This window comes from Rutilus rutilus (genome assembly GCF_951802725.1).
Source record: "Rutilus rutilus genome assembly, chromosome: 7".
NCBI lineage: Eukaryota > Metazoa > Chordata > Actinopteri > Cypriniformes > Leuciscidae > Rutilus > Rutilus rutilus.
In genome coordinates this window covers 45,451,964-45,466,655 of record NC_140221.1, presented here as the reverse complement: position 1 = coordinate 45,466,655, position 14,692 = coordinate 45,451,964, and positions in this window count along the sequence as shown.

Sequence of the window (14,692 nt, the reverse complement as noted above, 5' to 3'; positions counted from 1 at the left end):
CAGACACACAATGAGCTATATAATAAACAAAAAAGTTTTTTCTAAAATCCTCATTCCAAATGTTTAAAAACCAAAAGTAAAAAATAATAATGTAATATGACATTTATTTCTCAGATTGTATGATTTAACTGACAGTGTGCGTGACTTTTTAAAGGGAACAAATCTTCTTTTTTACAGTACATTGTGAATGACATTTTTTTTTTTTTTTTAGGTTGCACTGACTGTCTAAACGAATGTAATTTTAAAGTTTCTAGTATGCCTTGTAAGACCTTGATTAGCTGGTTCAGGTGTTTATTGGGGTTGAAGCTAAACTTTGCAGGACAGTGGCTCTCCAGGAGCAGGATTGGACACACGCGATATATGTCATGTATCTGTTCTGGAGAATTACGTAAGGACTGTATATTTGTATTTGTTCTGAACAGGAGGATTCATATCCGCACAGGTGTGTCGACAAGAACACATGAGACTCAGTTAAACCAGAGTACTTTGAAGTTTACTGTTGATTCATGGAAATTTCAAAGAATAAAAATAAATATTAGATATACGGGCCATTCTACAGAATTGGTGCAAAGTCAGAGTTGGAAACATCTTGAATTTTTTTTGTTTTTTTACACAAATTTTGCATGTATGTAAATTGTATAATATCCAAGGTACGCTTTTCTAGTAATTGTGCAGTTAATTCTCATATTGTATTTTTAGAAAATCCTGGAATATTTTCCTTCTCCCCAAATTTGTCACTACCGAAACACAATATTAAATAATTTATTAAGAAGGCTTATAATGACCTATTAAGATTTTGTTTACATCTACCTTATAAATATATATTTTTTCTATTTAAAAAAAATATTTGTACAGGTTAAATCAATAAAGGTTATAATTTTAATAATATTTTAAATGTAATTTATGAGATTTGTTGTATTTTGAACCCAATCTTTCTTTCTAGAAGGCATAAAATTTATCATACTGATTTCAAAGTTAAGGATTCATTAGTTTGAATATGCATTGAACCAAACACTATCATAACATCTTAGTTGATAATTCAATATACTTTATTTTTGACAAAACATCCCATGTTACGGTAGTGACTTCACATTTTTGGTAGTGACAGTAATGTTTTGGTAGTGACCACAATACTTAGTTTGCCATGGCTGAATCAGACTGTCCACATTTTATGTTAATATAAATAAATAACTATGATGCACATTTGCAGTCAGTACATATAGCAGACACACATCTGACAGTAAAGATCTTATAAGCACACCTAGAGCTATTCTATACTTTGGGTCTTGAGGTGCAAGTGAGAAGAGGTATGCTCATAGATTTTTCTTCCTAAAAAACCCAACAACTTACAATGTAGACTGTTTCAGAACCACTTTGTTTTATTTTCACATTTTCAACATTTTGTTTGAGTCATTCAGACAAATCTCCAGAACTGAACTGTGTGTGTGTGTGTTTACATAAAACATTAATTTCAGAATAATTTTCCTCATTCAGATAAATCTCCAGAACCACTGAAGTGTGTGTGTGTGTGTGTGTGTGTACTGATGTCTGATCACCCTCACTGGAAGTGCTAGGTGGTGTGGAAGCCCTGCAAAATGTCTCCACCTCTTTTTGTCTTTTCACCATCATCCTGTGTCTTTTCTGTCTTTTCCTCCATGCTTTTCTGACCTGTCTTTGCTCCCTGTCAGATAATTCACTGATACTCTTCAACTTTCCTTCTTCCCTTCCCTTTGTTTCTTATTTCTTTCTCTTTCTTTCCTTAAAGGATTAGTTCACTTTTAAAAAAAACTTCTGCTGATAATTTACTCACCCCCATGTCATCCAAGATGTCCATGTCTTTCTTTCTTCAGTCAAAAAGAAATTAAGGTTTTTGATGAAAACAGAAGCAAGAAGAACAGAGCAAGGCGAGCATTTGTGCTTATAAAACTTAAACTTTTTTATTCATTTTTGAAATGACCGATCGTTTCGCTAGATAAGACCCTTATTCATCGTCTGGTATCGTTTAAAGCCCTTTGAAGCTGCACTGAAACTGTCATTTGGACCTTGAACCGTTTGGGGCCCATTGAAGTCCATAATATTGACAAAAATCATGGAATGTTTTCATCAAAAACTTTAATTTCTTTTTGACTGAAGAAAGAAAGACATGGACATCTTGGATGACATGGGGGTGAGTAAATTATCAGCAAAAGTTTTTTTTAAAGTGAACTAATCCTTTAAGTATTCCTCGTACTTCACTGGGTCTTCCCTCAACCTTTGTTTGTATTCTCTCTGTCTCTCTGTTGTAGTTTTTTTTTTTTTTTTTTTGTCATGTTGGTGTTTTCTGTCATTCTCCCTGTCAAGTTAATCATAGAAATTAACATTACTGACAACAACCTTACACCTAAGCTAGTATCATGGACTGCAACCTTGAGTAATTGTAACCTCATCACATTACAGAATTTTAACAGAATCTTGCATACTAAAACACTACTAAAACATACTACAGTAGTAATTATTTGCATAACTGTACTAAAATGTAGTTTATTCCTCCAAATAAAGGATTATGTGTTCCCTTTTGTCACTACCAAAACAATAATGTCACAACCGAAACTTCAAGACATGTTACGGTTGTGACTGTTTTGGTAGTGACAATTTTAGATACTTTTGAGCCTAGCTCGAAGATGCTAATCAGCACATGGTTAGCAATCACTGGTCAGAACAGTTGAACACATATAACAACTAAATTTTATGGAATAACATCCAAAAAAGTTTTCTCAATAGCAGAAAAAATGAGTTTGGTAGTGACATTCCTTAAAGTTACAACACAGATTTTTAGACTTTAGAACACATTTACTTCAAAATGATGGGATCAATCTACTCACCATATAGCACATGAGAGAGAGGGACACAGGAATATTTCCTGATCAAAAATGTAGGGCTGTGGTTAAAATCAGTCTCAGCCAATGGACTACAACATTCACTGTTTTGGTAGTGACATGAAAATGCGGGACACGTTTTTTTAGATAAAGTTTCATGATTTAAAAATAAAAAATAAAATAAATATTTTTTTTTAACTTCATTTTTTAAAAGAAAACAAAAATATATTTTTTAAAACAAGAATGGAAAAATTTGCTAAATTTTTTTCAATATAATTTTCACAAGTTGAAATTTAGGGGTTAGGGTTTGGGACAGCCACCTCCTAATTGAAAGTAGCCCATAAATAATGATTTTATATATGTAAAGCTTACTGATATCTTAAATATTATTGTGGGTTTCAATAGATAATTGAAGGATCTTAGTAAACATCTAAGATTTTAATAATTAAATGCTTTTCAAATGTGTTTTTTGGATGAGGGACAGCAGTTTGCACCAATTCTGTAGAATGGCCCATACATGCCTTTATCACACATCTGCATTTGAAAAGCAGAAGCTTCAAATAGTAGCCTACGAATGGAACTAAAAAAATAATAAAAATAAAATAAAAATAAAAATCGCAAATTATCCAGTTTGATCGAATATTTCGAAAAGGTTAAGAAGATTATGAATATTCAAAGTTAATATTCAAAGCGCCTGACCCGCCCCTATCCTATCCATCACTGCGGTTTAGACAAATCGTGCGAATTCGTTCTACTTAGCCACTTTTTACTTACTCGTACGAATTCGGCATTCAGATAAATGAGGACTGTTCCTTCAACATCCAAATAGGCCTAAGGCACAGACTAAAATCAAAAAGTCAGTTTTATTGTTTAAAATCAACTTTGTTGATGGGCACTATGTATCAACACCTGTGCTCACGGCGCCATCTTGCGCACCCCCCTATTGTCGAAAATTGATCGTTCAACCACGTTGGTTAATGATGTCACGCAGGTGGTGGAGTAATAACTTATTTTAATAAATCTGTTTGAGATCGAATTAATGTTAGATGGTTTGCTATAAGGACATGGCACCTGAGACCTATTTCTCTCTTTTTTATTTTTTTTATTTCCAGATTCAATAGGCTCGTTCTTACGTAGTAGAGCACGTTCGCACATGCGCACTCTTCAAAAACTGTCCGCTTGCTTATTTGCTGTGATATTCTGTAGTGCAGAAGAATATGGAGATGGAGATATACTGTATATTTAACGTGTCTTCTTTATTAACAGATGTTTACATGGGAACACAGGAGATAGATCTGCCTCCAAACACGGGCTACAACAACACTTCTAACTCTGAGAGATTCAACCACCTGTTGCACAAGCATGCCCTCTAGTGGTCACAGACCCAAATAACCTTATACTTCACACTACATTTGCCTCAAGATAAAGATTTATTGAGTCCACGTCATGCAAACAAGAAACTTTAATTCTAACCACAGGTCAGGCTGTCGTTCCAAACACACTACTTTGCGATGCTGTTTGCAAATGTTAGTTCTGAAACGTTAGAACTATGTTTTCGGGAAACACGGACTCGTGGAACTATGCTGATAACGACGGAGCTTGCGACCATATTGGCTAACAATGCTTTCGGGAAACGCACCCCAGGTGGATGTGTCCGTGAGATCCACGTAAACCCGGGATCTCACGGAAAAATTTACAAATAAAAATGTTCATCTCATGAACACTGAGTGAAGAAGAGGAACCGTACAGGTTTGGAATGACCCGCGGTTGAGATGAACAAGATTTCGGTTCATATAATAGTGAGAAAATACAGTCTGTATATTGAGAAATGCTTTAAAATTACATTCATTTAGACAGTCAGTGCAGTATTGAAATAAAAAAATAAAAACAATGTCATTAACGCTTTACTTTAAAAAAGTTTTTTTTTTTTAAAGTCATTAAGACAGTCAATTAAATCTCACAATTTGAAAAATGAATGTCATTTTACATTATTTTATTTTACTTTTTGTTTTTAAAGATTTGGAATGAGGATTTTTTTTAAAAATGGTATGTTAATTATTTCAGCATAAATAATTTTTAGTAAAGTGAAGTGAATTTGGTGTTGTTCATTTAAACACACTCACACAATCACTGAGGGTTTGAATATTGAGTTTAATATTGAGGAATGAAACAGTTTTCAATAGTTCCTCTATAGCCATGGGCGTCAGTTTGGTTTGAAATGTGACAAATGTGACATTCGGAAGTGCATTTTCAGAAGTGCAGGGGACAATGACGCATTCATTTTTTTTTTCCTCTTTCGCACAGGTGTTTTGAAGACGATGTGTAGCTTATGTAATAGAGTTCAAAGCTCTACAGAAAAAAGCGGTACAAAAAGCACCGACAGAAATTCTATTCTTCATGGACAATCTTTTCACCCTATTCCACTCAAGAGGAGTCTGCATTTGTCTCAGTTCAGTCGCCTTTGCCGGATATGTAGTTCTGATAGCCTATAGTGATTTCCAAGCCCAGGCAGCTGATTTAGAAAAACGTTTTCAACAGAGACAATACAAACATGAATGGATTACTCAAGCACGTAATCGCTTTGAAAATATATCGCAAACTGATTGTCTCAGCAACATCAGATCCAGAACTTCTGAGTCTAGAGTTAACTGTATTGTCCAATACTCACCTCTTGGCAGAGATTTCGAATCCATCATTAAAAAACATTGGCACATTATTGACTCTGATCCAGCACTTAAATGCTTCACTACATCACCCCGCATTGTGGACAAGAGAGCACCTAATCTCAAAAACATGTTGGTGAGAGCTCATCTTCCACCATTGACTCCACCACATTTTTTGCAGTCTATTCCCTTTGGGAATTACAGATGTGGCAACTGCCCTCAATGCAACTTCACACATAAAACTACCACCTTCAATCACCCACGCACTGGAAAACTCTATGACATCAAAGGTGTGATCACCTGTAACACAAAGAATGTTATCTATTTACTTAAATGCCCGTGCGGCTTGGCCTATGTTGGTAAAACGACCAGGCCACTGAAAACAAGAATCTCAGAACACAGATCAAATATTCATAACCATGACATCAAAAGCCCAGTAGCGGTGCATTTTTCACAAGCCTCTCATAACGTTTCCTCTCTCAGATATTGCGTCATTGAACTTGTGAAACAGCCCTCCAGTGGAGGAGATGTAAATTGTCTGTTACTCAAAAGAGAAGCACACTGGATCTATACCCTGGACACTTTAGCTCCAAAAGGGTTGAATGAAGATTTTGACCTGAGGCCATTTCTGTAAATAACTCCTGTAATTGTGTAAATATTGTAAATGTTGTGTTATCGTTTTGCTGACTTGATATATGATATATGTAACACACCTTTGTGGTACCCCTTATGTATCTATATTCTTGCATCTATCACTACTGCCTACAGTGGTAGAGACATTTTTAAAAGCTTTCTAGGCTATGCTTTAAGCACTGCAGGCCTTCTCTTAGCCACTTAATATATTTCTAATATATTTTTGTATTACAAATGTTGGTATATATATACATTTTTTTTTATCTGTTTTCCTGATGTAATTGCATTTTCACTTGATTGGTCCTGTGATTAATCATGGACGTATGTGATCATGTGATCATGCATGGCTGTATATATCGAGGTGTGTCTCCCCACGTGTTTCATGTCTGATGAAGGGCTTGGGCCCAAAACGTTACACGTGGTGAGCAACCATTAAAATTGCTAAGGAGCATTTTCTGGTGTGCGGACTCATTGTTTACCTTAGCTTACTAATGTAGCCTAAATAAATAAAAATGTTTAATAAAAAAAGCGTTGCTAACACAATTCAATTTAAATAGTAGCCTACATTTGGTTTAATTTGTCGTTTAATGAGGTCTAATATATGTTGTTAGTGGTGAGAATTTTCACGTGAATAAATAAATAGATCCGAGTCCGACCATTTTAAGCGTGTATTGAAGTGGTCCAGTGGCAGAACTTTTGCCAAGCGTATAGGGTTTTTTTCCCTCATCAAAACCGATTATGTTTATCAGTGGTTGAATATCAGGCAAGGACACATTTGTGTGCATTTTGTTTTGTAATTTCACCGGAACAAATAGAGATTCTCCACAACGGATTGAAGCGCGCGTCCGAGTGAAGACTGCGCGAGCCACAAGAGAACACAGTATCCACGCCACTGATCGCAGCGGCAACGAGCACTTTGATCACTTGATTTAAAAAAACAACACATTTCAGCGCTAGATCGCCTCTTATTTAACAAACGAACTAAATGAATGCTCTGCTAGTTAACTGGAGATGAGCTAGCAGAGGAGAGGAGAACCAGTCGGAAGACACGCGCACACGAACATCCACCCACGACCAACTACATCTGCACTTTGTGCAGCAGAGACTGTCATTCCCGCATTGGTCTCATTAGCCACCGACGATGCTGTCTTAGTCGCAACACTACGAACTCTTAGGGCGCAATATCCATGATCGACAAACGATCGAAGGAGGCCTACTACTATTGGTATATTAGTGCCGCGAGATGTTTCAAAAGTGGTGGGGACAATATCAACCGCATGGGACATGTCCTCCAACCGTCCAACCCGCAAATTACGCCTATGTTAAAATAACACTTGCATTCAGCTTAAAAATACACAATAAATCAATATAGGGGAAAGTGGGGTGAGTTGTGCCAGTTTTTACTCAAAGTGACTTTAAAGTGAGGCCATGGCAGTAATGCCTTCAACTTAACGATGTACATATATTTCAGGATGTGGTGCATCCCTGAGAACAATAACTTTGGATCTGAAATAAATTGTTTCAGAAATATAGCTTTTGGGAAAAAAGTGGTCTCATGGCACAACTTGCCCCTGGTGTGGGGGAAGTTGTGCCTTTGGGGGAATACATTGGGGTAAATTGTGCCAGTGATTTCTGAAGTAAAACAGAACATTTTAATGTTATGAACCGTAATGCTATATGAAAGCAAGACAAATTCAATACAAAATTACTCATTTAAGGTTTATTTAGATATTGTCACCCTGGAATACCATAGCATGCGTTTTTCCTACTATGGTCAATTGCATAGGGATTTTGTATTGAACATAACTCTGGATCACAGTGTCATAGAGACAAGGGGGCGGGCTCATTTTACTCAGACGACCAATCAGTCTCTCAGGATCATTGTGAAGCTATCAAGCTACGCCCTAGCAACCATTTATAGCACCATAGCAACACAATATATGATATTTGTGACTCATTTCGGGCAAAAAGGCTTTGGCAATAGATGCCTGTTGACAGCGCTGTCTGTCAATTATGTAACATATAAGAATAAAGTGACTAGGCTAATTTCTAAACATACTATTGTGACATAGGCCACAAAACTTCTCTTTAATAACATAGTGCAAAACTGAAATCAGTGTTAGCTAAATTAAACAAATAGCAGGCAGGCCTAAGTAAAACAATGATGAGGCATGCCCATCTCCTCACTTCTCAAGATTATCCCCTGTGAGTATGTAGGTCTAGGTGGTCTGGATCTGGCACAACTTACCCCAGGCCCTTTGGCACAAATCACCCCAGACCCACAAGTTTGAAAAACTAGCATGATCCAGCAGTTAAGAGCTAACATCATGCTAACTGTATAGACTCATTGTGTAGCCTACTAAAGCACTAAAACATGTGTGAAATGTTTTCAAACTTGTCTATAATTGTTCAGACACTACAATCAAAAAACCTTAATCATAGAAATTTTACTTTGAAAGGGAAAAAACTGTTCTTTGCACTAAAATGTGCTTGACTCTCATGCCATGTGTCTCTCTTCTTTGGAGGATGAGTAAAAGTGATTGCTTTTCAAAATTATGTGGTCACATGACCAAATTCTTCTATGGTTTTCCAGAACAAGGGGTGGAACTACTTCCCCCCTGGCACAAATCACCCCACTCTCCCCTACAGAAAAACAGATTTCCAAAATAAGGGATAGGCCACAAATGTGTGAGTACAGTTTGCAAAACTGAACAGGTGATGTGTAGCCTAATATTCAGTTACTGCAAGAAACTGTTCAGCGGGTGGAGTTTACTGGTACTGAATATTTTACATCACCTGTGTAGGCCTATACTCCATTAACTGGAACAGATTTACACAGGAACTGAATATTACATCCAAATATTATTGTTGTGTAATCAGCATATTGTTGTGCAACTTCACCTACTGGAACAGTATTGACAATTTTTCACAGGAACTGAATATTACAAAACAACTATTGCGAAAGAACGATTTACAAAACAACGATTGCGAAAGCGTGCATTATGAATTTGTTCACTGTTACCTTGTACAAAATGTACATCGTTTTTTCTTCTTCTATATAGATCTATTTTGTTAATAAATTTTGCATTCTATTTTGACTTTCTCGTGTTGTCCCTATTTTTGTTGTGTCCCTTTTGAGCCACGGGGCAAAGCGGGTACGGATTGAAAAACCAAAGCTATATGGTTTACAAATCTGAGCACAGCTGACTTTTTCTTCGGTACTTTTGGCGTAGGATATTTATTTCCGTCAAGGATTGCGATGTCAAATGTTTTCCCAGGAATGAGCGATGCGCTTTCCGCTTTTAAAGTTTTATTAAATAAGTAAGAAATGGCGGCATTGTGACCACCTCACTTCATCTGCAAACCACGAGTAGGCCTACGAGCAACAAAAAACGATTGGTCACAGGCACAGCTCACATTCTCTTGCGTGTAACTGTAGTTTTTAAGTGTGCTGTTGGTATTTATTATGGATTTGTGTGTACAATTATAACATGATTCTTCTCTGCCAGTGTGAACTTTTTAAACATATTATTTAGATATGTCTTGTTGACATATCTTGTCTGAAGTTTAATTGTCTGAATCTTGTCTGAAGTCGCTTGTCTGAAGTTTAAAATCATTGGTTACCCGTAAGCCAATCACATAACGTTTGGTTATGGCGTGTGTTATGCGCATGCTCAGCCGCATCTAACTTCCACTGTAAACGCATGTATGATGCAAAAACTAAACCATCGAGCGAAATACCGGAGTGAACATGGCTGTGAACGACTTTTGCAGATTATGTGAAGTAAATCTACGCATCCACCAAGGTACAATCAGCGTCTACGTCACGGCTCTCAGCCCGCCCTCTGTTCGTTGATTGGCCGGCCGTCTGAAGGCCGGTGGAAAACTGAAAGATAGGTTGCTATCTCAGACTGACTACAGGAGCGAAATGAAATTAGCGGAAGTAGGAAGTCTGACGTAGTCAGGCTAATTGTACACTGCACATATTTAAAAATGTAAAAAATCGGCTTTTAACACAGTCGTGCATTTTAACACTTTCTGAAAGAAATGCTCAACTAATCAAGTAAATTTCCTTACAGGGCCTGGGGGGCTCTGGGGTTTAATGCTGCGGGTTCAGAAAACCCAAATGTTTATTTATGCTTGAATATATGTCTCATAGCGTATGCAAGGCCTGTTGGCTCTTGGACTATGAGGGCTCCCTGGAAACTTCTCTAGCTACTGTTGGGCTCAAGGCCCCAAAACCTCTTATAGACATATTGTCCCATGGTTTTATTTATTTGAACCACTCTTTGAGCTTCTTTCTTTATGTGAAAGGTATTGGAAACATAATTATTTTCTATAAGTTGAAGACTAAATTTTAAAACAGTGCCTAAATTCTGAATGATCCAACAAAATGGGTGTATGTTTTAGCGCGCTTATGATTTAAAATGTAAAAATTGTGATCCTAAATTTTAAATGATCCAACAAAATGGGCCTATAGAGAGAGAAATTGAGTATGTTTTAGTTTTATGCTTCTGATTTCAAATTTTTTAAATTGTGATCCGAGCCACTCTGAAAACACTGGATCTTGAGCTGATAATGTGAGCAAAGTCTGCACTTCATCCATGTTTAATTTAATTGTAGCATTTTGCAATTTGATGAAGGACACTATAACATATTGTGCTTTCCTTGGAGATAATTGGCCCCAGGGCCTTTGCAAGTCATAACCCGTCCCTGATTCATCACATCATCAAGTGATCAGTGGCGTAAAAATGGGTAGTGTATGCAGTGCATAGGGGGCGCCGGACAGGAGGGGGGCGCCATTGTGTCCTTTAATAAAACTTTATTAATCAAAAATTGTTTGTTTTTTTAAATTATGAAAGGAATTAAGGAAACGTTTTTATTTAACTTTTGTTTAGTATTTTAACTGATTATTTTATTATATAAATATCAACCTCTCAACTTGCGACTACTTTAAGTCTGTCCCATGACCAAAAATGGATCAATGTGGGAAGCATTCTGGGGCGCAGGAAAAGGTAAAATGATAAGCTTAACCTATTATTTATTTGTCAATATAAGTATTTAAATTGATCAACATTTAACAAGGGTTAACTTTGGAGAAACGCTTGTTTGCTTGTCCGGCACAAGTGGTTTTTTTTTTTTTTTTTTTTTTTTGAAGGGGCAAGTGAAAGAGAATTGTACTTGCCCGAATGCCCGGCCTGACAAGAAGCATAAACGTTAGGCCTATTTCTGGTAACAAGGTCGCGCTGCCTGTCTCTTTGCAAGAGAGACTTTCTTTCATGGAGAAATCGAAACAAATGAGAGCAACAGCACACAATAATCTCACAGAAGAAACATACTGAGGTAAAAATTCTAAATGTTGAGTTAAAGAATAATGATAATGTATGATATAGCCTAGGCTCAGTGGTTAAATTGGGCCGGGGCTCTCCGGGGCTCAGCCGGGGCACATAAGCCTGCTCGTTTGTGTCCTGATGTGCCTGTTTGCAGTCAGTTGCTTACTGGAAATTATGTCACATAAAATGTGATGAAAGTGATGCTTTTGAAAACATATTTCTGACAATAAATGAAAGATTTTTAGTATGTCTATTTTGTCTCGGTGGAGCTGAGATGAGAACAATCGGAACACGGCTATATTCTTGTTCAGCTGCTTAATCTCGTTGTCAGTCGACCATGATCGCGAACCGCTCGCGCATGCCATGCGCATCTAGGTAGGCTACTACTCAGAACTCCGACACGGACAGACGCGGCGTCAGCCGATTTTGCTGGGGCTTCAGCCCCGAATGTTTTGAGTGAGGCCCCGAATGTATTTTGAAAAGTTGACTGACAAATATGAAACCGGACAATAGCCTATGTAAACCCGCGAAATCATAAGTTGCCTTATTTCATTGTGCTTTGGCTTTGTTGAAATCTCTCACACAGAGACACACCACGTGAGTGATTTCAGCCTATCCTAGAATATCTCCAGGATTTGCGCGCAACAGCAAACAATCTCACAACAATTAAAACAAATTAAAAAAAGAACAGTCAGCACCGCCGCACAGTCCTCTGTCAGATGAGATGTTTTCAGGCTATATGCAGGGGCGTTTCTAGGGTTTAAAAACATCAGCGGCTGAGCCCGAAACGTCAGGGGCTGGGGTTATAAGATAACATGATCCGATACAGAGAATAATATTGTAGGCCTATATGCAGGGGCGTTTCTAGATTTAAAAACATCAGGGGCTGAGCCCGAAACGTCAGGGGCTGGGGTTATAAGATAACATGATTAATTCAGCACTGGCACTGTAGCCACACCAGCCCAGCCTTTCTTTCTTGAGTTAATCAATGTTTTTGGCACTAATCAAAGAAGAAAATCAACTTTTTCTAACTTATAACTTTTAAAAAGATAAAAGTTGCTGAAACCAATCTTTAATGCTAATATATAAATTGCTCATTTGCCTCTGGACACAAAAATATTGCACTGGTGTTTGATTGAAATGTAACATCTAGGTCTATGCAAAATAATCCTTGAAAGATTTCTCATTTAAGGCCATTCCTGTTTGGAATATGTGATTGTGTATTGTCAACAATAAGCAGAAATAATTCTGCCTTTCCATTTTGTACTTTGGATCATTCATTTCAACATTTATCCTCATTCTCATGGTTATGAATCTGTTATCTGCTTGACAAATAATTTATGCTACTGCCCACTGACATGCTTTTAAAGCTATTGGTATCCAATTTTTTTGGCCTTCAAACACCTTAAAATGCACATATGGAAGTCCGAGAAATCCAAATTTTAGAACCCCCCCTAATACCTCACATTTCAATGCGCGTGTTTGTGTGGTAATGTGGGCTGGTGTGGCTACAGTGCCAGGGCTGAATTAATCATGTTATTTTATAATCCCAGACCCTGATCGTTACTGAAGTCCCTGACTGAAACCCCACGGTACGGTACTGCAAGTACAGATACGTGAAAAATGTACTTAAGTAAAGTAACGAAGAATTTGTACTTCGTTACATTCCACCACGGCTGATTAACAGTAATGTAAATGCTAATTGTCCTAATACCTGTTGATACTACAACAATGCAAATGCTCTTAACCTTGCAGTTTTTCACATATCATGTAAGACTCAATTTCTCCATTTCTTTGCACAAAACTCTCCAGAAAATGCCATTTAATGGTTTATTTTTCAAAAAAAATTCACGGGGGAGCGTACCCTCGGACCCCCCCACATAATAAATCCCAATTTAACCCCTGCTTACACCCTCATTGACCCTCTGGGCTCCTTCTGAACACTTCTAACTGCATACAGAAAATAGTCTTTCTGATCTAATAATGGACACACAATGAGCTGCCATACTGTATAGAGGAACCATTGACAACTGTTTCATTCCTCAATATTAAACTCAATATTCAAACCCCCAGTGCCTGTGTCAATGTGTATATGTGAACACCAAATTCACTTCACTTTACTAAAATTGTTTTATGGTGAAATAATAATAAACAAAAAACTGTTTGTTATAAAAATCCTCATTCCAAATCTTTAAGGTGTAACTTAAGAACGACGTAGCATTAAGAAGGTTTCGGGAAACGCAGCCCTGACCTTTTCTATGAATTAATCAAAACTTACTTAGTTTGAATTGTTTTGTTGAAAAACAAAATTTTAACAAGAGAATTATGTAGCTATAAGAGAGAGAGAAAGACAGAGAGAGAGAGAGAGGGAGGAAGAGAGAGAGATAGACAATATTTACTATTTACATTTTATTTCAGGTTCGGAAGTTTGCCTTTCAACTAGCCTCTCACTACAACTGCAACTTTCCCCCAAAGTGGAGTGAGACCAGTATGGCTGGTGTTGACTGGTTCACTGGCTTCCTAAAGAGGCACTCCACTCTCTCGATAAGGCGTCCCCAAGCAACGAGCCTTTCGAGGGCAACCAGCTTTAATCGAACGAATCTGACTCTGAAGAGGAAGAAGACATCTGCATTGTGTGCCTGGGAAGCTACTCGAAATCCAGGGAATCATGGCTGGATGTGCAAGTCCTGGGCACATAAAGATTGCACAAGTGGAGGAGATTTTTACACATGCCACAACTGTGACTCCGAATGACTGAATTTCCTTTCTTTCTTTATTTTTTATTTTTATTGTTGGTGGAATGGCTTTCCGGGAGCTGGCAGAATTGTTTCCGGGAGGCAGCAGAATTGTTGGGGGGAGGGGGGTGTTGTTCGGTGTTGTTCGTACTTATAAATCTTTTTGATGGGGGACGGGTTGGGGGGGTTAATTAAGTTTTTAAAACAGTTGCAGTTTTGTACAATTAATACATGTTTAGAAAAAGTTTGTAGCATTGCAAATTGTTCAGTTCTTCCTGTCTGACACTGAAATATGGAGAGATTGAATAGCATCTGTAACACCTGCACACTGAATAAATGTAGGTCTATGTTTTACACATAAACAAAAAAAAAAAACTCAACTGTTATTTGATAAATATGACTAAATAAATAAATAATAAAATAATATTTTTGTATAAATAAATAATACAATATTATAGTAAAACAATTACTAT